General features: G+C 39.9%; 1 long non-coding RNA gene across 2 annotated transcripts in view; it reads right to left on the bottom strand.

Moving 5' to 3' along the window:
* Positions 1–1512, bottom strand: part of LOC120434058 — a 41195-nt gene extending 39683 nt beyond the window's left edge. Inside the window, exon 1 of one of the 2 annotated variants that reach the window (XR_005608916.1) lies at positions 1487–1512. This is a non-coding gene — a long non-coding RNA (uncharacterized LOC120434058). Of the gene's footprint in view, positions 1–1035; positions 1111–1486 lie in introns of those variants that run through there. The other variant, XR_005608915.1, reaches the window with a different exon arrangement.
* Positions 1513–24713: the final 23201 nt, after the last annotated feature.

The raw sequence follows: 24713 nt of genomic DNA, 5'->3' as shown, positions 1-24713 counted from the left end.
AGTGATGTACAGTCTTGTTGGTATATGTATGACTTCTATACATTTTACATCAGATAAAAACTTTGGTTGTAAGCTTCAGATAATTATTTAATAACAGCCAGACATTTTAAATGAGAATAAGAAAGTATTTCTTTGTGCCCCCCTCTCCCTGTTAATGCCCTACCTGGCCCCCTGGCAAAACTTTGCTAGATCCGCCCCTGCACAGTTACCAGCCGTCAGCTACATAGAAAAGGATCCTGGTGTTATTTGTCTCTCAGAAACAGTTCATAACTTCCCTTCAACTCATTCATGTCACCTAAAAGGTAAACCTGTTTCTCCATCACCTGTTCAGCTCTGATGATTCAGTAAGGACATCTCCTGGTTTCATCTGCATGTTTCCCTCTCACCACATATACAAAAAAATATCATGACCAGCAGCTTTTACAGCCGTGGCTCCAGCAAACATCAGCTGATACTAGAAATTAATATTAAATAAATTCTAACAACAGCTGATCAAGCTTAAACGTGCTGCTGTTGTTTAACGCGACATCCGCTGGTTTCCTCTTTCTGGCTCAAAGTGGGCGATAAATAAACAAGAGAGAAAAGCCGATCAGCTGATCATTGATCAGTTTCATGATTGAAGTAGAAACAGGAGAGAGAGGGGGGAGACTGAGAGAAGAAGAGGCAGCTGTGCAGCAAAGACAGAATAACTCCAGCTTTGTGTCTTTTTCATTGTAGCTGAAGTCCGGGACAAACTGTGTTCCTTTTCACCTCAATACGAAACGCGTAATATTTTCTCTGAATACGAGACGATTCAGTTTTTTAAGGGATGGTTGGAGACTCTAATAACTAACCTTATAAATAAAATAAGATAAAACAAGTTCAACATCAGTAACATCATAGCACCCGCCCAGCAGTATATAAACTTCGTCATGCTAGCTAGTACGCAGTACGAGTTATTGTAACTGACTGTAAAAAGTCAGCACAACGAAAATAAACTCCACCTAAACTTGGTTTATATCTGACCCAGATAGACTGCAGGTCATAACTTCTTACCTGAAGTTCAGTTCACCTGCCTCTCTGCTCCTCTTGCCTTTCCGTCATCCGCCTGCCAGCGTGTTGCATCTGCTGGCCTCCACCACTTGCTAATGTTACTGAATCTGTGGAAGCTCCGCAATAGCCACCACCAAACAACTGAGTTATTTTTACACATCTCCCAGCATCTGGCCAATCCACCACATTTCAGTGTTTATACTGTTACGGAAAAAAACGACAAAACAAAACAAAACAAAACAACAACAAAAAAAACCCCATCGGCCCATAAAAACGAAAAATCACCATCGGCCCACCGGGCAAATGCCCGGTATGCCCGATGGCCAGTCCAGCTATGGCTAGCATGCAGTATGAGTTATTGTAACTGACTGTAAAAAGTCAGCACAACAAAAATAAACTCCACCTAAACTTGGTTTATCTCTGACACATATGACTGCAGGTCATAACTTCTTACCTGAAGTTCAGTTCACCTGATACTCGGACCGGCCCCGCCTCGGGTCTCTCCTCCTCCTGCCTCCCTTCCCTTCTCCCTCATCCACCTGCTGGCCTCCACTAATGTTACTGAATCTGTGGAAGCTCCGCCATAGCCACCACCAAACAATTGAGTTATTTTTACACACCGCCCAACATCTGGCCAATCCACCACCTTTCATTGTTTATACCGTTACAAAAAAAAAAAAAAAAAAAAAAAATCATCGGCCCACTGGGCAAATGCCCGATATGCCCGATGGCCAGTCCAGCTATGGTCGTGCCATCAGTTAACCCTTCGCATGCCAACTGTGGCACGCGTGCCTAGGGTTGCCGACCCCTGATCTAGAAGAACTACAGGACTTTCCCAGTCATCTGGTAAGCTCTTCCCTATTACCCATAGCATGTCTTGACTCCTTCCTTAACTGTGGGAAACATTCTTCCTATGTCCACCATTTAATTGTTATCTTTAGCATGAATAGCTTTTTCTTGTTGATTTCCAAATTTATCCTACCGACTACCATCTGAAGTTAGGCCCCAGTCACAAAGGCCTAGAAACTGGTTGGTGACCAGTTGGTACGGAAAAGTAGGTATTTCCCAGCTAGCTGCAGGCAGTTGCTGGAGGTTGATGGTAGTCACTGTAAAATCGATTTTTAAAGCCTAAGTCATCCATGTCTACAGATTGGGCACCAATAACTAAGGAAAAATATGTATTCCTCAACCACCTGGCGAGTGACCTGTGGAGGTTTCTTGCTGTAACAAGGTGAAAATGGTAAAAAAAAGAAAAAAGAAAAAAAATATGCTGCTGTGCCATTTGATTCAGTAACAGATTGCCATCATCACCTCTACTTTGCATGTAACATGCTGATTTGTGTCCACAGACGTCTCACTTTTTAACTACTTGCTAAGTAGTGAAATTCACTGGAACCAAAACATGTTAGTTTTGGTGGTAAGGCACAATGTTAATTTGATGAATGTTCCCTGTTTTTAGTGTGCGGTGCACTTTTCAAAAAGTTCATAAGTTTCACTCATTTTGTCTTCGTGTGAACATTGTAAAGGTCACAGATTTCAAGTTGAAAAGGGGTAATATTTTGCAATAATGCAGCTCTCAGACTAGTGCACGCCACCTGAGCTGTAAGATTTATAAACACAATAGCTGTAATACCCCCCAAACCCTCAAAATATTTTAAGAGTCTGTCTTAATGTCAAAAAGATATTGAAACTGTACTTCAACTGATAGTACCGGTGCTTTCAAACAGTCGTAAAATCTGTTATTTCAGTTAGCAGACTACTCACACCCTGTTACTGGTTAACTTTGACCTAATTTGTTCATGGTTGAATGTTGGTCACTACTCCTTAGTCTATAAATTGGTGCACTGTTAGTAGGTCAACTACACAACTTTTCACTTCTATTGGCATATTTTCCTGATTACAACATCATGCTAATTTAGCCTGATTAGTAAATCTGGCTCTATGGGAGTGCAACATGTAGTATGTAGGGGTTAGTTGATGAAAAGTCCGGGATCTTTAAGAAGCCTGTTCTGTGGTAGTTTTAGCAAGATACATCAGTCTATGCTATGTTTTTTTTTCTTCTAATTTTATGCATTTTGTCACACTAGTGATGAGCTATCTCTTTCTTGGCCAGCTGCTGCTGAGAATGCTGTAGGTAGTGATGGTAAATTTGATTCTTTTTACTGAATCGAGTTTTAATGAGTCACTCACCAAAGTGAATCGGGTTTTTTGAGTCATTTGATTCACTGAGTCAGTTGACCAGAGAGTGCAAAAAATGTACATTTTCACTCACACTTAATTTCTTTCTTTCTTTTCATGTATATCCTACAGCTAAGATGACTGATTCTAAAAGAAAACAACTATTTTATAGAGCAAAAAAGAGCAAAAAAATTTCTAAAGGGAACATTTATTTTGTTTATTTTTATTTTATTAGTATTTTCCTTAAATGTGTCAAATATATATTTTCCCATCTAAACGTCCACTGAGCTGTGAGCCAGGGGGCGGTAATGCGCCTTAACATTGGTTGCCAACCAAGAAGAAGAAGAAGCCAGGAGGGAGGGGGTGAGTGAGTCCTGAGTGATTCGCTTACGCTTATGATTCAGCACAGGAGGGAGGGGGTTAGTGAGTCCTGAGTGATTCGTTCGCTCTACGATTCAGCACAGGAGGGAGGAGGTGAGCGAGTCCTGAGTGATTTGCTTACCCTACGATTCAGCACAGGAAAGGAGGGGGTGAGTAGCTCAAATGTGCTGTTAGCATGTTAGCAGAGCGATGCTACTGTGAACCGAGGAGCTATTGTCTTGATGTGAGCTTCTACTCAGGGTTTTTTCTTCCAGTTCAGAGCAGAAATGTTTTTGTTAAGATACTGGATGTTGTGTTTTTCTCCACAATTTTAATTATAAGCTAGATATATTGCTGCTAACAGCAACAGGGATGAGTCAGTGAGTCAGTTGGGCTTGTGAATCATGATTCATGAGTTAGTAAAGTGATTCTCGAGTATTGAACGATTCGTTCATGATTCACGCATCACTAGTTGTAGGCACAGTAGTCCTTTGCAGTGACCCCTCTATTCTGACCCAGATGCAAGGTCACAAAATATATTCTGTGTGGTCTCTACCAAAACAGGGTCACGATAGGTAGTGGATGCAGGCTTGCCAGATCCTCACAGCAGGCTTTGTGTGCAGAATACAGCCAACATACAGAGAGAGAGAGTCCCTCTTGTCAGCAAACAACCCCAGATATTGTGGACTGCATCACGATATACAACCCTCCTGGAAAGACTATATATTTTGAAATAAAAAGAACGACTTTTGTTCCTTTGTTTAATTATATATTTTAATTGTATTTTTAAAATGATATTTTTACTAGGACTAATAAAATGTTTGTTACCCACATGCGATAAAAATTTAGATAACTCACAAATTTACATACCCTTGTTTTGAACTTGCTTTTTTTGAAATATATTATCAATTGTGACTTAAAAAAATAACTCTGTTAACTTTGTTCACTCTGGGTTTATGGTATACAGAGACCACGTATTGTCTGGATGAACTTGAAAGAAATCTTAGAGTTGCTTTAATATTTAAACTTGGCAAGACTCACTTAAATGCAGATGAAAAGCCCGTTTTGGACAGCCTTTTTAAATTAAGGTTATTTCTGCACTTGTGATCCTTTTCTTGGCATGAAAGTGGTGAGTATAGACTCATGGGAGAAAATGATTTTCCTCATCCTGCTAAACTATCTCGTCTCTACTTGAGAAAATAGAAACGTAAAGGATTTATGATGAGCAACCTCAGATGACACGCCTGTGTGTAGATTCATGAAAAACCTTGTTAACCCTTGAAACACCATCATCCTAAGTCACAGCTGCATACAAACAGAATTGGACTGCACTAAACAATCAAATGTCTCTTGCCTTTACTGAATCACTCTTGTTCAACTGGAAAAGGAGAGCTTCTATGCTAATCAAATCTCCAAAAGCTACTTGGAGTTAATTGTTCCAATAGACGAGATGAGATTGGAAGTATGGGTTGTAGAGCGCCCCTCCCTCCAGATAAAGGCATAAAAAGTCTGATTACTGACAAAGTTTTCTTTTGCCAACAAAGATCAGGAACCTTTCCTTGATCTTGAGAATTACAAGATGCATCATAGCTTGAAAAGTCACATTCCCAAATTCTGCTATGAGACAAACTCTACAAATGGATGAAATTCAGGACTGTTAGAGCTCTCTGTGGGAGTGGGCATCCTGCAAAGATCACTCCAAGGACACACTGTATAACCTTGAAAGAGATGAAAAACAACCCAAAGGCAGCAAAAAAACACCTGCAGAAATCTCTACAACAGTTCATGTGTAGATATTTCAAACACAAATGGTCTTAAATATGGTTTTGTATTATTTACTTGCACATATTTCATACATCTAACATATTCAATTATTTGAATAGAAAGTTTCTATTGTAGTGAGATATACGGTAGTTATGTCTTAATGACCTGACAGTATTACTGAAAAGCCTAGGAATCTGGGCATTCACGCACTGAAGGGTTACATCCCAGTTTTTGTATTTTGAATACAGCAGCATTTGTTTAGGACTGTACTTCTGAGAAATGTTCCTGTAGAACTCTTCATACTGAGGTGATAGCAAAACAATTTTGTTGTAAATGCCTTTTTCTCAGGTGTGGCAGAAAAGAAGTAATTTGTTAAATGTCTATCTATACTCAAAGTGACTAGTACCACAGAATATACACAGCTTCATGTTGTAAATCCTTTGTAAACTACACATTACCCAAGTTCTCCGGTGGGTTGTATCAGTAACATGACACGATGTGTCACATTTACTGGTTCCCAATTAAAATGTCAGGTTGTCGTGGCTTTTTGTGTGCTTAAGAGCACTTTTTAAAAAAGGGACTGGTTTTTCAGAAATTCACCAAAAACCTGCAAAATATTTTAATGGAAACAGCTGTCATTAGGAAGTAACTTTCCACCACCTCAACAGACCTGAGCAAGAGGTCTAATCACTCAGAATTACTGAAAATACCTGTGTGGGTGTGCAGGGCCCATTAGTACTGGAAGTCACTTTCTCAACTCAAGGCACAGTTCACTTTGTAAAGTGCATGCCACACTTTTTTTTATAATTAGCTTAAACATTTAAGAGTATGCTCGAAACTCAAAATAAATAGTCAGACAGGCATTTTTTAAAATTATGCCTAAGAGTTCAGGTGCTCTGCGCCTTGGTCTGCCATATTTTGACCCATCAGACAAGTTATTGAGAAAAAATAGGTATATATTTTGACTGCTGCACTACTTGTACTTGTCATTTCAAGATGCTGTGGCAGATTCTAACTTCATAGTGTATGGGCTGATGTACTGTTATTATAAGATTTTAATCAATAAATGTGCAACTTTTAAAAATTGTGGTGTAGCTTTTTATGTAACACGAGTTTACACAAGTTTGTGCAAAGTTCTAGTTCATCAGTAACCACAACCTACAGCTACAGTTTCAATGCTAATGTCAGCTGAAGGTGCTATAAATGTGTTTTCGTTCTAGTGTGGCGCTCTGCTGCTTTAGGAATTCACTTCTGTTTCCCTCTCTGCAAGTCTGTCTCCTGACAACAGAGTCCATTAGTACAACGTGGCTGGTTGAGAGAGCCCTGTCCAGATATTATGCAAAATGGCCAAATGGTTGATGTGATTACAGCAGTATGATGAAGGGCTTATCCATCTTACCACTTGAAGTTACTAGCATCCCACAGACTAGACATCTCGCAGAATTAAAATCTGAAATAAATTGCTTTCAACCTGGGAACCAATCAGTCAGTCTGCTGACTTAGCTAGTTGTGGCAATGGGTACTTTTTCTGTGCTTCCAGTGTAGCCAGTAGCTATCTGTGTCAAGATTTTCAGTTTTCTCTGCGGGTCATTGTAAACTCACTCTTTTCCTCTCCTCACTATATGCCTGAATGCAACAAAAGCCAAATGAAATTGGTCTATAGAACTTTGACTACCAGCAGATTAGAAATGGAAACCAGAAACCATCCAGCACCCTTACCAAACAGATTCTGCAAATTTATATGCAAATATGAATATAATGATAACAATACACTAAACTTTAGGAATCATCAGTCAAAAAGGTACAGCTTAGTAATAAAAAAAATGAAAAGGAAACAGTGGATGATTTCTTGTAAGTACTTTGCAATATCAGAAAGAAAAAACCTTTAGACTAAAATCAGTTCATCTAAAGGAATTAAAAAGTAAATCCTTCTCTTCACTTACAAGGTCTTGTATAATCAGGCCTCAGCTTATCTTAAAGACTTCATAGTAGACCCTAATAGACCCCAATAGAGCACCTTGTTTTTAGAGTGCAGGCTTACTTGTGGTCCCTAGAATATTTAAAAGTAGAGTGGGAGGCAGAGCCTTCAGCTTCCAGGCCTGTCTTCTGCAGAACGGCTCCCAGTTTGGACTCAGGAGATAAACACTCTCAGTTCTTTCAAGATTATGCTTAAAACTTTCCATTTTGATAAAGTTTGTAGTTAGTGCATCATGGAAAGGTCCCAGCAGCCTATTGCAGTATAACTAATAGGCTTCACCTGATCCAGCCCTGAGTGTTTCTTCTTCAATCACCTTTTTCACTCTCTCTGTGTTTATACAGCACTCTGTATTTAATTATGAAATATTATTAATATCTGTCTCTCTTCCACAGCACGTCTTTGGTCTTGTCTCCCTCTCCTCCCTCCTCCACCCCTAACTGCTCACAGCAGATGGCCGCCCCTCCCTGAACCTGGTCCTGCCAGAGGTTTGTTCCTGTTAAAAGAGATCTTTTCTTTCCCACTGTTGCTCTTACTCATAAGAGGTCATCTGATGGTTGGTATTTTCTCTTTATTATTGTAAGGTTTTTACCTTGCACGGTAAAACTCTTTGAGGAAACAGCTGTTGAAGTTTGGTGCTATATAACTGAAATTGAATTATATTACTTTGAAAAACGTCATACCTGGAGAAAATATATTAGTTAGTCTGTAATTAGTACATTTACCCTAATTATAACTGAGATAATAAAATATTAGCAAGTAAAATTCTTCCTCAACAAGCAGTTTTACATGGGTTTGTGCTACTGTTTAATTGGCATTTGAAAAGCCAGACTGAAAATATGGGTCTTTAAAGCTTTGCTCAGTATATATGATGTATAATTTTCTGACCAATTTGTTCTTTTTTGTTTTTCGGGTGTGATTTGGAAGGAACCTGTGCTTTTCTTCTACCCAAACATGTCAGCTGTTGTTGTTTTTCACTGATTAACTTACTGCATCTTCAAGAAGCAAGGGAGCAGCTAATCAGCAAAATCACCTGTTGTCATGACTGTTTGGAAGGAACCAGTTTAAGTCCATAGCTCATTATTGGATTCCACTGTGCTGTAACAACTGCCAGTGGAGAGCACCAAAACAGTCATTAATTTACAAAAATGCTACATAGTTTTCCTTCAAAGTCTCTTATATATCCAGGCTGATATTATTATTGTAAAAAAATGTATTCACATATTAATACTTCCATCTGTTAAATGCCATAATTTGTTCTTAATGAGTATCATCAGTCATGTACAAGCTTGAATGAGTCACTTTCAAAATGATGGATCCCATTTTGAATTTACACAAGATGAGAATCATATTGCTGTTTACTACACCACACAACAAATGAGGACATTTCATAACAAGAACCTTCTCAATACTCATTTCCCTACAGTACATGTGGGCCTATTGAACTCTTGTTGGGCATTTTCAGGGAGGATGAGTGTTTATAAAGATGTTCTTTAATAGCGTCTGAAATCGGCAAACGCTACACTCTGCTGTCAGCATGTATGCACTTAAATTGTCGTTACATACTCTATGGGATAAAATTCTAAACAGATTTCACCCTGTTTATTATATTCAGATGTCACTGACACACTTCACCAATTACAACAAACATCAGCATTTTGCATAAAACTTTGACCTAAATGAAAACACCAAATTTATATACCATATACTTTTTAGAAAAAAAAATGCAAAAGGAAGGTGATGGCAAATTATATTAAAGAGCACAGTATCTTGCGGCACTTTTCATCTAAACAGAGACATAATTGAATTTCCCCTTTTCTTTGTGGGATGTGTGATGTCAGTGGCACTTAGAGTCAGTAAAATCAGATGCCAGAGATATATGCCTCACCTGGGGCGTCTTTAGTGATTCCTGTTACATCGTCCCAGTAACACAGGCATTGGAGTAGAAGGCTTGGCTGGTAGATTTATGCTGCTCCTCAGTCCATTAATGTCTCCTTTTTATGTGTCCATTTGGCACAGCGGCCACTCTGCTCACCTCATTTAGACCGGATGCTGTTAGGACAGTGTGAGGCCCACACTGACTCAGGTAGACAAAGAGGGAGGTGGATGGATGGTATCGCAGTTAGAGAACTCACCCTTGCACATAAGCAGACATAAGCATGGAAGATGCTGTAGCTGAACTTGGTATTATGCACGTCTTCATGCTGTTGAAAAATACAAGCTGTGTTTATGCATTTATATTATTTTAGTGCATGAATATTTTACAGCTTTGTTTATTTTTCTTGCATGCTTAAGAGTGCGTCAAGCATTGCAAGAGTGTGTGCAGCTGCAGTGGAGCCCATATATTTTGATTAATGCTGTAAGAGTTAATTTCACACATGGTAGCAAGAGAAGACTTCTTTAATTTTGTGGATTTGAAGCGACAGAAATCCTGTAATGTAACATCAATAAGCATGCTTGGTTCTACTAAAGTAGCTTCTCAAATGGTTTCCTGCAATTTCCCCTCTCTGATGGAGAAATGAACATTTTTAATGTTCTCAAGAACAAGAACTGTATGTTTGTGTTTATTTTGTTAACTTTACTGAAACATGGACAACATCCTTTTGCATGCCATTGACAGGACAGCAAAGAGAAAAACGAGCTTCATAGTGATGTCTCCATTTCAGAGTCAATCAATAAACTGTATATAAAATATCAATGCTGCTACCCATGTGTTTCTGTCCTCTGTGGTCACTTATCAAGTCAGACGTGACCACATTTAAATGAGTGGGTAAAATTCACAAAGTTTGCAGCTAACATAAGAAAGCTTTTATAGCAAGCTGCAACAATAAAGTGTATGGGTGTAATGCACAGACACAGATGACTGCTAATTAGTAGCAGACAAAGAACTTGTGTGCAGTTTGGAGTGCAAACATCTTTGATGGACTGTCTCATAAAGCAGGAGATATTATTTGTGAGGGAATTCCATTAAATATTACTCCACCAAAGGCATCATTAGCACACACATGATAAAGAACTTCAAGTCAAACAAATGAATAAGCATATATAATATCTATCTATCTATCTATCTATCTATCTATCTATCTATCTATCTATATACAGTATATATGTGTACTAGGCTTTGAACTTGTTAAATTCTGAGCTGACACTGAAAAGAATAAATAAATCAAGTGTTGTATGCTCAAGTGGCCGTCTGAGGAGCTGCACTTAAAGGAATTTACACATTGCCTTTCAGCTGCAGAGGTTTAGTTATCTGCTGTATGAGCATTTTTCAGGCTTTTTGTTTTGTCAGCTCAGTACTTACTGCACCATGTTGTTCGAATGAACCTTTCCAACACAAAATTTGACTGCACTGTTGACCTGAAAGCCTTCTCGTGCTTGAATAAATCAGATTCATTCAGCTTTGGTTCACTTTGTGTTTTGTTTTTTTCTTGCAGTCCCTCACCTTCTCCAACAAATGGACTTGCATTGCATTTTCCGACCAAGCATGACAAAGGACTTCTCAGTGCCTCCTATTCACACACTCACACATGCTGATAGGGCCAGCGCAGAGCAATTTACGTTTCAGTGTTTTTGCTCACGGACACTTTGATGTGCAGTCAGCAGGAGCTTGGGATCGAACCACCAACTGCCAACCCAGTCCCTACCTTTCATACCTTTAGGAAGCCAGACGGCGTATTTGAGAACATCTGTGCTAAAGGATTCCAATAACAACAACTACAACAACAACAGGGAAATGCTCTAGCATTTATGTGTTTTTCTAGACACAATCTTGGCTGCATTTAAAGTAAAAATTTTTCACTCATCCTATTCGGCACCAGGATGTAGAATTGTTTGGTGGATGGATGGATGCTTTTTCTCTGTAGCTTCCTAATTCATGGTTGATAATGAAAAAAAGCTTCGAGTCTTATTTATAAGTCCTGCCTTGTTCAGCTTTTAAGTTTAAGAATCCTCATTTTATCTGATGTCATGACCTGACCTGATGCCTCAGTGCCGTTCAGCAGGCTCCCCTCCTCCACCCAAGTAACATATCATACAATCTTGTCAAATCAACACGCCTCTCACCACACCTCCAGATGGGACAATCTACTTCACTCTAAAGGCAGACCTCAAGCTGCTTTTTGTACACCACTCTCCTTTTCTTTCCCTCCTTTATTTCACTTTCTCTGTCGTATTCTGGTGCTTTTTCAAAATAATTGTCAGGTTTAAACTTTCAATAATTGCAGTCATTATGCATATCTTTGCATCTACGCAGTAAACTGCCATAATAAATCCACATGAAAAGCTATAATCACTGCTGATATCTTTTAAAATGTGAAATTTGCCTCTACAGTTCGTCATTTGCATTTAAATAATAACAGTGATGTAGCTTCGCATTTGCCTCAGCAAGGAAGGTTGGACAAACATCATCATTATTCCGTGTAAGTGGGATCCTATGGCAGCAAACACATCTTTGAGCTTCTGTGCTACACCCATTAGCCATTCAGTGACAGTTGCTTGTTTGTGCAGAATTTTCCATGCTCAAACAAGTCACGCAGCACACAGGAACCGCTCGAAGTGAAAAGGTGGAACTGCCATCTACAGTATGAATATAACATCTCGGTTTGTAAAGAAGCCATTGCGCACAGACAGTTTCATAAGGGTGAAATGATAGACATCCATAGCATAATTGCTTTTTAGAAGGGCACTTGGCAGTAGTAGTTTGGAAGGAAGGAGGCAGAAGTACAATAATGATGAAATATCAATGAGATGATGAAAAAGTAATCATTCTGCTGGAGAAGCACAGAGCTCAAAAGATCCAAGTGCCAACACTCAGAAATCAATAAGTCTGATCCAATGTGGGACAATTTACACAAGACACATCACTCATCACTCCATATTGGAAAGCCCACTGCCAGATTGCCCTTCGGGAGAGATCATCACTGCTTGACAAGAATAATGCAGCACAATGTAGAGAGCCCAAAGTACATAGAAAGCCAACTTTTCATATTCAATTCATTCATGCTCCAAGGAGTGATCTAGCTTGTTTCATGCTTTGAGTCATCTGGCCTGATTCTACAGTTTAGATTAATTCAGTCAATCTGCCATTTAACCCAAATTTAATTCACATCAACAAAAAAATCATTTATTGTTCCATCTGAAACTGAGAAATAGTACTCCTATGCTCATTTACGTATTCACAACTTTATTTTGAGGCTCTACTCCTTTAATTTCCAAAAACATATTTTCTCTTTGCTGCAGGACCTCTTTTTACCCTCCCTATACCCTTTTCAATTGTGTCATCCACTTTTCAAAATCCAAGTCAGCTCTAAGTAGTCAGCTGGTAGTCAGCAAAAACACGGCATAAACCTTTCTAAGAATTGTGGGTGGCTACTGAAACCGCACATACATTTGAACATGAATGGTGAACAGAAGAGATTCTTGTTCTTGATTTAAGGGCATGTCAGGCTACATGGTAGCTGCCTGTGCCTAAGTGTCATGATATGTTATCAAGGAAAGCCTGGACTTACAGTATAACCTGGTAATAATAAAAATGCAACTCCCTTTGAAAATAGAAATATTCTTGATTTAATAAAGCTGCATAAGCAACACCAAAAAGATCCTGTAAGCACTATTGATTCATTAAATGACTCAGAAATGCATTTTAAAACAAGTTATTGAGCAGAAGGCATCTGCTAAATAAGTAACTTCTTAGCTCTGTCTTCTGTCCTGTCATGGAACATTTCCCCAAATTAAACTGAGGAAAGCCTAAGCTTATTGCTCTCAGAAGCTGAATACTAAAGGACTTAATACGTCAAGACCACATTTGTTTCAATGCCAGAGTCAGAATCAAGACATCATGTTTCATACTGAACATAATTATTGGAATTGAGTGAAGTAGAATAGACTGAGCAAATACTCTGTATGTTTCTTTCATTTTTTTAATTATTCCACAAAAGTGAATGTGTTTAAACCTTTCCTCATTATGAAATGGAGTTTGCACAGCTGATAATTTGAAGTATATGTTTTCAGTCTTATTTTTATCTTAGTGTGCATAGAGTGCAGGTGGGATTAGTGTGTTCACTGCGGCGTTCTAGACAATAATAGTTTCATACAAACCAGATTTGACAAGAATTTGAATGCAGTGTAAAATGTAAATGAAAAATCGTAATGAAGTGTAATAATTCAAAAATCATTTTAACTCCAGCCCTGTGATGGGCTGTTGATGTTTGATTTTGTCTCCCCGTACTGCAGTGAGAAACACAACCGTACATTGGTTGACCAATTATGTAACCATTCAAATTAATTACTTAAGAAATGTTATTTGTCTATGTCTTGTTTAGCATCACATATGTTTTCTGCTCTTCTGTTGGTCATGTTCCAACTTTTTTTTTTGTTGGTGGAAAAATTCAAATTGAGCTTTCAACATCAGATAGTTTGTATTTTCACTTCAATATGAAGTTTAAATGACTTTCAAGTCATTGCATTCTGTCCTCCATTCCTGCATTAGCATTAACACAGCTTACCAAGTTTTTATTAAACTGAGTTGTACATTAATTAAATAAGTCCCTTGTGTGCATGTATTGGCTACCCCAAAGCTCATTATTGTAAGTACAATGCTCAGTGACATAAATCATCTTCTTGTAGGGTTAACAAGCAGTAGAAAAACAAGAACTGCAAACAATTTGCAGCAAAGCTTTTATTAGTTTGGCAATATAAGCAGAGTTGCACAGAACTACTCTGCACACATATCTGCAGTGCCAAACTATTTCTGTCAGAATGTTCAACACAGCATTTTAGTATTTTAAAAACCTTTGCCAAAGACAGGGCCCTCTTCTCTGACAAACCAACAACATGCAACATGCAACTTTCAGAATTGTAGTATTAAAGGAGAGCATGTTGGATATGCATTTTCTCTTTGAATATACACAAATCTGCAACACCTGTCTTCACGGTTGGAAAGTCTGAGAAGGCGGTCTTCCCCTAGTGACTACATGTGTCTCCTGTTTCATTGTCTGTAGCATTCACTCCGTAACAGTCAGATCTCCCTTACACACATGCCTATATACACATACGCACACACACACATGCATGGTTTTCTTCTGCTGAGCTCCGAAATACAGAGTGTGCTGGGGCTAGATGGCAATGCCAGTAACCAGGCCTGACAGATATTCCTCTGTGGCCATTTCAGAGAAGAGAATGGGCACAGAGCCTGAAGCACCTGCTAGCAGGCTGCTACGTCACAGCAGTTGTCACCAACAATCACATTTCCTGGCTGAATCCAAATGTATGTAGGAAGGTGTGTATTTGTGTTGGCCTTCTTAACAAACCTTATCTAGCAAAATTGGCTCAATGGCACTCTTCAGTGGAGGGACAGTAATTGCATCACAAATGTCCCAGCAATTGGAGCTTATTTATTTGGTTAACTACGTGCACAAATAACAAGTTAAGGATGGTGGCATTTTGCTCCTAATGAAATGGGATTGCAGATGGTCACAAGTTTCTCAGATCTTTTAATAAAGTCTAAATTTACCGAAATGCATCCTAGCCAATCGATAATTTAATCTCTAAAAGTTAGGCAATGCACCAAAACACTTCATATATCTCTCAAAATAAGCTTGTTTGACCATAACGCTGGCAAAAACGATCAGTCAGATAACTTTAGGATGACTCACTTGCTGGGTCATGTACCCCATGACATAAACTTTATTATATCAGTTACTACTTATGGCATCCAGTAAAGCCACCATGAAAATATTCCAAATATCTATAGTGCATGCAAATGCAGGGCTATGGTGATAACCCTCCAAAATAATCAACATCAATAAAATCATCATGATAACAATGAATTAAATAATCATGATAATCATTATCATGATTATTTTAATGACCACTGGAATCATCTTTGTCACAATATCTTTTTTTTTAATTGCACTGCCACCTAAACAGAACACTGCATTTACATCTTTGTAAATGCTTGTACGAAAAACTAAACTCGCTCTCCTTATTCACCTAAATTCAGCGGCTCTCTTAGAGAACAACAACAACAAAAAAAAATTATTTAAAAAACACTGTGCCAAAACAAAAAAATTAGATTGATGGGTTACAGCCTTCATCTTTACATTCCACTTCATCCTATAAATGAATCTTTATACAGAAATCTTGCCAGACTAAAAGATCACCACCCCTGGCCTGCTTAATAAAAAAAAGAAATTATTTTGGAGTTATTAATATTAAAGTTTACCGTCAAACTGGCTTGAGAGTTTATACATAATGTATTATTTTTAAAGTGGAAATAAACCAAATTTGGTTTCATTCTTTTTTAAAGAGTTTTTTAACAGTTTTGAGAGAAGTGTTGAATAAATATGTTGTTTTGCAGGTGGTGGAGTATAAACCAGAATTTTCTTTATGCATTCTTGAAAAAGTGGCCATTGCAATTTGTGTTAACAGTAATACAAAAATATTCAGTTTTGGTCCATATATACTTATATATTGTGGACTATTCTGAGTCATAAACTTATCCTTCTACTAATCTATTTACTTAAGAGGAGATTTTTGTGTGATCATGTATAATCTATACTGCTGAAAGAAAGTGATGGGCTAAATATTAAATGTACTATACACTGAATGAGACTATTATATTCCAACTTTCCTCTAATTTAAAAAAAAGTAAAAAAAAAAAAAAAGTAAAAAGAGCTGTGTGATCAATTGCAAAGGAATGATCTATTTGAAGAGTTTCTTTCAGAGTTCAGAATTCACAGTACAGAAACAGCATTAATTAAGGTTACAAATGACATTTTTATTGCCTCTGACACTGAAATCACTTCTGTGATTGGCCTGTTAGACCTCAGTGCAACATTAAGTACAGAGATTAGAGTACACTGTGGGTATTAAAGGAAACGTGCTGCAGCAGTTTGAATTGTATTTATCTGATAGATTACAGTTCGTGCATGTGACTCTTCTTCATACACAAACGTTTGTCATGGAGTTCCACAGGGTTTTGTGCTCGGTCATTATACATGCTTCTATTAGGCAATAAAAAGACTGCATACATTTTCATTTATTAATTCATTTTCTTTGCTGGGCTACAAAGTCCACAAAGCACATCTAGACTGGTTGGGCAAACATCCAACCCCGTTAAAATATTTTCCAATGGATAAAGAGGATAGCCAGTTTTATCCTTGCCTATTTCCTCTTGAATTCGAGGTTTGACTAATAGTTGCATTGTGTTCTCTAGTTCCATGGTGTAGATATTCCCGGAAACCTTCCCAGGAAGTCTGAGTAGCGTGATCTTCATATAAATGGAACACATCCTCTGGTCCACAACAGTCTACCAATCCAGAGTTTCTAAAAGTACAATGGGAGCCACAGCCTTCATCTATCAGGCTCCTCTCCTGTGGAACCAGCTTTCAGTTTGGATTCGGGAGATAAGACATTCTGTCTCTTGTAAAGATTAGACTTAAAACTTCACTTTTTGATAAAGCTTATAGTTAAGGCTAGATCAAGTGACCCTTCACCATCCCACAGTTATATTGCTATAGTTCAGACCTGCTGTTGGACTTTATGTGACGCACTCTGATGCATTGGGCCTTTCTTTCTCACTCCCCTCATGTTTATATACCACTGCACCATGTCATAAAATGTTTTTCATCTCACCCCCTAAGTCTGAATTGAAACAGAATTTTAAATGCTTAAAAAAAGTATTTTAGTTTAGAGAAATATCAATTCTCACAAGAGGAGGATGTTCTGCCCGTGTTTGCATGGGTGTCCTCCCATAGGCCAAAGATATGCAATTAGTTAGGTTAATTAGGGTCAGGTTAACTGGTAATTCTAAATTGCCCATAGGTGTGAATGGTTGTCTGTTTTTCTGTGTTAGCTCTGCACAAAAATGGGGACCTGTCTAGCGCGTACCCTGCCCCTCACCCCTGATAGCTGGGATAGGCCCCAGCCCTGCTGCAACCCTGATAAGGATAAGCCGAAGAGAATCGATGGATGGACAAGACAATCACAAATATATGCATGGGTTAATTAAACTAGCTGCTTTACAGATTTCACTTTAACATGGTAATTCCTGTGTCAAAGTTTAACTTTCAGTAGAAGATTACACTAAACGTTTCCCCTTTCCTTTCTGACCAGCTAGCTAAAATCTCCAAAAGTTGAATCTGTTCATCTGGACGTAGCGTTTTGTGGGAGAAACGTTTCGTCACTCATCCAAGTGACTTCTTCAGTCTCAGCTGACTGCAGGTTTCCCCAAACCTTATAAACAGTACATTTGCATAATGACTGAAACCAGCCCACTGAAGGAACAATGGGCTGTGAGGTCAGTTCCTTAATCATAATTATGCAAATTCCCATGACCATTGATCAACAATCACTGACCAAAACCCACTGATCAAAGAACACTGATCAATGGCCATGAGTACCATTCACAGAAAGTTGGGGAATGGCTGCAATCACAGCATTGTAAGATGGTGAAAGATGTACCCTTAGGCCCCCTCCTCGATTCAGAGATGGTCTTTCCCTTTTCACGTAAATGGCCTCCTTGACTCCGTGCTCAAACCAGCGTTCCTCCCTGTCCAGGATGTGTACATCCTCATCATTGAAAGAGTGTCCACTGGCCTGTAGGTGTAAATAGACTGCAGAGTCCTGGCCTGATGAGGTTGCTCTTCTGTGTTGTGCCATCCGCTTCGCTAGAGGTTGTTTGGTTTCCCCGATGTATAAATCCTGGCAATCCTCCTGGCACTTAACAGCGTAGACAATGTTACTCTGTTTGTGTCGGGGGACCCGATCCTTGGGGTGGACCAGTTTTTGGCGCAGCGTGTTTTGGGGTTTAAAAGCCACAGAGACCCGGTGTTTAGAAAAAATGCGTCTCAACTGTTCCGATACTCCTGACACATATGGGATCACTACAGGTTTTCGCCTGGGCAGCGGTTGTCCTTCTCTCCTGGATCGGCTGGAGCTTTCTTTAGGTGTCTTTCCCGCTTTGACAAAAGTCCAGCTGGGATAACCACATTTACTCAGGGCCTTCTTGATGTGCTGTCCTTCTGCCTCCCTGGCCGCTGTGTCAGTGGGGATGGTGTTCGCTCTGTGTTGTAGCGTCCTGATGACACCCAGTTTGTGCTCCAGTGGATGATGAGAGTCAAACCTTAGATACTGATCCGTATGTGTAGGTTTACGGTACACGTCAGCTTTTAGATGTCCCCCATTACTGATGGAAATCTCACAGTCTAAGAAGGCTAACCTGCCACTTTTCATATCCTCCCTGGTGAATTTGATGTGTCGGTCCACCGAGTTAATGTGATCCGTGAAATGTAGTACGTCCTGAGATTTGATTTTCACCCAGGTGTCATCCACATATCTGAACCAATGGCTTGGTGGTGTTTCAGGGTAGGATAGCAAAGCCCTCTTTTCCACTTCTTCCATGTACAAATTGGCCACGATGGGTGAAACTGGGGAGCCCATGGCACACCCATGTTTCTGCCTGTAGAACTGACCCTTGTATGTGAAGTAGGTGGAATGAAGACACAGTTCCAAAAGCAAACACACTTGGTCGATGCTGAGGGTGGTCCTGTTGCTGAGGTTGGTGTCATCCTGTAATCTCTTACGGACTACCTCCAACGCTTCCGTGACTGGGATGCAAGTGAAGAGAGATGTAACGTCGTACGAGACCATGGTTTCATCTGCCTCCATAATGACATCTCTCACCTTCTCAACAAAATCCAGGGTGTTCTGGATGTGGTGTTCAGAGCTGCCCACCAGCGGGTTGAGGATCGAAGCCAGAAACTTGGAGATGTTATAGGTGACCGAGTTGATCATGCAGATAATAGGTCTTAAAGGTGCACCCTGCTTATGTATTTTCGGTAAACCATACAGACTTGGTGTAGACTCCCCTGGGTACAGCCTGTGGTATGAGGTCCGGTCAATAGCCTTGTCTTGTTCTAACTGCTTCAGACAGTCTATGACCCTCTTCCTGTAACCACTTCCTGGGTCTCGTTTCAGGGGGTCATAAGTATTTTCATCACTGAGTAGTGACAAAATCTTCTCATGATAGTCTTTCTGGTTAAGCAATACTGTGCACCTACCCTTGTCTGCCGGAAGGATGATAATGTTGTTGTCATCACTAAGTGAAGTGAGTGCCTTCCTCTCCTCCATGGTGATGTTGGGAATGCATCAAGAAGCTAGCTAAAATGTTGTTGAGAATGACGTTTTAGCTCTTTTTTTAGCCTTTATTTAGTTTGAGTATACTTTTGTCCTTTAAATCATGGAGTTGCAGCTTCAGGTGAGTTGTGTGGCGTGAAATAAATGGTTCTTGGCTTTGTAGTTTTCTTACAACTCATTCTCAGACCTTGCCATCTGACTTACTAATCGATGAAGCCCCTGGTATTTACATGGAACTAAAGAGCGTTCAAAGCCAAAGTCTTTGAACACATACACAAGTCTATATGTGTGTACTTGATTGTATGTGAGTGTGTGTGGTGTGCTATGTGTGTCTACGTCATTCTGTATTTGTTTTCTGACAAATAATCTATGCACACAGCTTGGGAGTGTGTGTTTATGTGTATGTATTTGGAGCTGCAAGCTTTGGGAATTTGCAGAGAGGGCTGTCTCAGCAGAGTCACACAAGTGGAAAACAAGATCATCATTCCCTACAATGCATCTTTAACCACAGCAAATATGAACAAGAGTAAGAGTACCACAGAGAGACTTTAAGAAAAACAAGAGCGACTGGATAACGACTAGAACATTTTATGCTTTTCTTTCTTGGTGTTGTCATGACTAAGCTCGCCATATTTAGACAAAAAAACAGAAATTCTCTTTGCACACTTTTGCATCACGTTTAGTACACAAAAACCTTGAAGAGAACTGACAAACAGATAAATTAAAGTACAAAATAGATATTTTATCCAAGAATACAAGCAGGACATGTGGTTCTTCCTGACTGAGACAGATTGGAATTGTGCAGAGGGAGGAATGAAATCCAAACTTCATCAGGATGAGCCAACAAGCAGAGAGCTTTAAAGTGAAATGAGGAATGAAAGGACATTGCCGCCATGGCACACATTACCTTCACACGCGAGGAGCTCATCAAACGGACCTGATGGCTGCTGATAGAACAGCTCTGGAGTGATGCGGAGGACCATTCACACAGAGTCCATATCAGCATTTCTATGTGATTTCAAAGTCATTCAGGTATTCCCAGGTGGATTATTACCACTATGTCATAATGGCAAGAGCTATTTGACTGTGGGGTCAGTGTGTATACTTCTGCACAGCAGTGGTAATCTAATATTCATTCATTATTCACACATCTTGAGAAAGAGAATTCATGTATCTTAGATGCATTTGAGGTAACCGTGCAATTAAATTCAGCTTTAATGCTGATATTTCAGGGGAAAATGTCAGTGACTGTTTAATTGCACTCATTGAGTCCCTGACGTTTGTTTCTCTAATCTTTTAAATGTCCTTTTTTCCAATGTGAAATATTAGCAAAGCCTGTCGTACTTCAGTTTGAATCCTGCATTGTTTACATTCATGTTTGCCTGCTGCCAAGCTGCTTTGTTACCTTTTGCTGGGGATTAGCATATGTCCTGCACACAGTTAAGCGGAATAATGTGAGCAGACTATTAATCAGGTGAAAAAAACAAAAAACAAACCTGGCCATCCTTAAGTAAGTGGATGAGACAAGCAACTGACACACACTCAAAGAAACAACATTAAAACTAAAAATTATTCTCCACTGATAGCCTTAAAATATTATTAGAAGTCACATTTCATGCTTTGACTACATAGTTATCATTTACCTAAACCCTTATGGCTATTAAAGATTCAGCACTTAGAGGCGTAGAAGCATTACCTTCTAGGTATTACTTACAATGAATCCCAAAAGTGAGACGTTTTTTACAGCAAATGAAAATGTCTATACACCTCAAACTTCTTCTGGTATAAAACCTGCTTCCGGAGTCGTTTACGAGGTTACCTGTCAGGCAACCAGGCATATGGGCTTCCTCAGAAACACCGGTCTCCTGCTCCAAGTTTGAAAAGTGCTGCTGCATTTATTCAGACAGCTGTGGCTACTTTTGCTTGCCTAGAGAACAGGGCCCCCACTTCCCCAGCAACTGTGAAGGAGGGAGACAATTATGGAGATTCATCACTGCAGTTTGTCTTCAGGGCACAACTCATCTCTGGAGAGGGAGAGAGATAATTCTGCAATGTGTCGAATGACTTGCAGATGTTATGTGTCACATAGCACAAAGGAACAGCCTTTCAATAGGCATTTACTGCAGTCTCAGCATTGTTTTATAGGAGTGATATGTATGTTTTTGTAGCAGCAGGGAAGTTTGCAGATGCTCGGTCTAAGCACAATGAGGTCAGATGTTCATATATTTTGGAGACCTCAATACCATGACGTAGAATCACTAGTACATGTAGCATCAAGCATAGAAAACAACTTTGCATTTAGACTTATTGTCTGTTATCACATGTATGAATTCCAGTTAAAGAAGTCTATAAGAAAGACCTGTTTAAGGGTAAGAGCAAGAGCTACTTTCTACCAATCCTTGTGAAAGTTTCGCCTATTTAGCAAACCCAAACAGGAAAGCTTAAAAAGAACTGCAAGGCAAAACTGAATGTATGAGATTTCTGTCTTCTGAAAATGTACCTACTTAGCATACGGCTAAAACACACCCAACTGCTCTGTGAGAGAAAAGCTCAAACTTGCAGAATAAGATCTGCAATCATTCCCTACATCTGTACTCGTTAGTGGTGTGTTCATATTTAGTGAGCAAAACATGCTTTAGCAGAAGACACGAGTTGAAATGAACAAGTCAACAAATTATTCAGCTTTTTTAAAACACAGGCCAGATGGGCCTCTAACCGTTTGAGATTGCAAACACAGTCATCACTAATGCACCAGCAAACATTGGCCAGACAGAAGTGCAGCATCATAGCCAGGCGCCTGCCTGAACTGAAACTGTTACAATCCTACGCTTGCTGGCCAGTTCAGAGATAGGGCAAGCAGTTTCTGAACCAACAGAATACCAGATATGGAAATTCTCTCTGGCACAGATTACAGTTTTTCAATTTAAAAAAAAAAAACTCCCACTGTGCTTCTTTAGAAGCTTAGTGGAATATGGAGCTGAAGCGACTATTCAATAATAGTGAAAAAAAAGCAACCAACTGGACTCAGTGATGTGTTAAAGCCTGAGCCAGAAAGACAAGTACATTATAAGCCTGTGAGCTAATTAGAATGGAATCGTAGATTGCACAAGCAGCTCCGTTGTTGGAATATAGCTTCTCTTATGTGGCTGTAGCGTTTAGAAGGAATTATCAAGTCTTTATCAGTCTGTCGTAATTGTTAGAATTCAAAATAGATAATAAAAGCATCATTTATACAAGGTAAGTGTGCCGCAACACCTGAAGATGCTTCTTTTAGTAATTAATGTGATGCAGAAATTGGCACAGCTGAGTCAGATAGAAATATTTTTAACAGATGTATTAAATTATTTTAAAAAAATGTAAATTAATGTGCAGATAGATAGATAGATACTGATCAGTCATAACGTTTTGACTACCTGTCTGATATGGTGTTAGTCTACCTTATACTGCCTAGATCATCAGTCCAAGGACTGCACTAGAAGCCTTGAAGGTGTGCAGTGTCTGGCACCACAATGTTAGCAATAGATAAGGTCCCGTAAGTTGTGAGGTGGAGCCTCCATGGATCGCACTTGTTTTGTCCATCACATCACACAGACGCTCAACTGGATTGACATCTGGAGAATTTGGAGGCCAGATCAACACTTTAAATTCGTTGTGTATATGTTGTAAATGTCACAGTTATTTGTTTGGTGGTTTCAAGCCTTTGAATCCCACTTTGATTCCTTTTGATTCAAGGTTCAAGGTTCTTTATTTGTCACATGCATAGTTATACAAGTATAACACACAGTGAAATGTATCCTGACACGATCCTCAACATGCGCAAAAACATGGGGGGGTAGAGGAATAACATTATAAATATATATATATATATATATATATATATATATATAGTATATACATTGGGTGAATGTGCAGTAGAAGCAGCAGCAGGTGAATTCTGTACATTAATATGAATAGACATCTGACTATTTTACAGAATGGACACTATAAACATATTAAGTTAAAGGAAGTTAAAGGAATTGAGTGTCTGGAGGAGAGTCTCAGTCAATTATAGATGATGTGAGATGGCGGGTGTGTGTGTGGGGTGGGGGTGGGGGTGGGTGTGTGGGGGGATGGGGGGGGTGTTGGTTTAGGGTCCGGATGGCTTGAGGATAGAAGCTCTTCTTGAGTCTCTCTGTCCTTGCCCGGATGATGCGGAACCTTCTACCAGATTGTAGAAGTTGGAACAGTTTGTTGCCAGGATGGGACGGGTCCTTCAGTATCTGCGTTGCTCTAGTCCGGCATCTCCTGGTGTGGTGTCCTGAAGTGGGGGAGAGCAATCCTGCAGCAGCGTTCTGCTGTACGGATCACTCTCTGGAGAGCTTTTTGGTCCTTCACACAGCTGTTCCCGAACCACGCTGTCATGTTCTGTGTGAGGATACTCTCCACAGCGCCTGTATAGAAGATCCTGAGGATCTTTGGAGAGACCCTGAACTTCCTTAGTTGTCAGAGGTGATACAGGCGCTGCCTAGCCTTCTTGGTCTGGACCTGAATGTGGGCAGCCCATGTCAGGTCTGAGGAGATGTGGACACCAAGATATTTGAAGGACTGCACCCTCTCCACTGGAGCTCCATTGATGAAAATGGGTTTGTAGTCTCTGTGCTGACTCCTTCTGAAGTCCACCACCAGCTCCTTGGTCTTGCTGACGTTCAGCTGGAGGTGGTTGTCCTGGCACCATGATGCCAAATTCTTCACTTCGTCCATGTAGGCCGCCTCATCGCTGTTGGAGATGGCACCCAACACCACTGTGTCGTCAGCAAACTTCACAATGGTGTTGGAGCCGTGGGTGGCCACACAGTCCGAAGTGTAGAGGGAGTAGAGCAGTGGCGAGAGGACACACCCTGTGGTGCTCCTGTGTTGATGGTGATGCTGTCGGAGACACACCCACCCACCCTCACCACCTGAGTTCTGCCGGTGAGGAAGTCCAACACCCATGCACACAGATGGCTGTTGAGTCCCAGGTCCCTCAGCTTTGTGAACAGTCTGCTGGGCACTATTGTGTTAAACGCTGAACTGTAATCAACAAACAGCATTCTCACATAGTTACCCTGTTTCTTGTCCACGTGGCTGAGGGTGGTGTGCAGGACATGGGCGATGGCGTCTTCAGTGGATCTGTTGGGTCGGTAGGCGAACTGGAGCGGATCTGTGGAGTCTAGGATGGAGGAGGAGATGATGTTCTTCAGCAGCCTCTCAAACACCTTCATGACTACCGAGGTCAGCGCAACTGGCC

Source organism: Oreochromis aureus, linkage group 17 (assembly GCF_013358895.1).
Source record: "Oreochromis aureus strain Israel breed Guangdong linkage group 17, ZZ_aureus, whole genome shotgun sequence".
NCBI lineage: Eukaryota > Metazoa > Chordata > Actinopteri > Cichliformes > Cichlidae > Oreochromis > Oreochromis aureus.
This window is presented reverse-complemented; position numbering and strand designations above follow the sequence as displayed.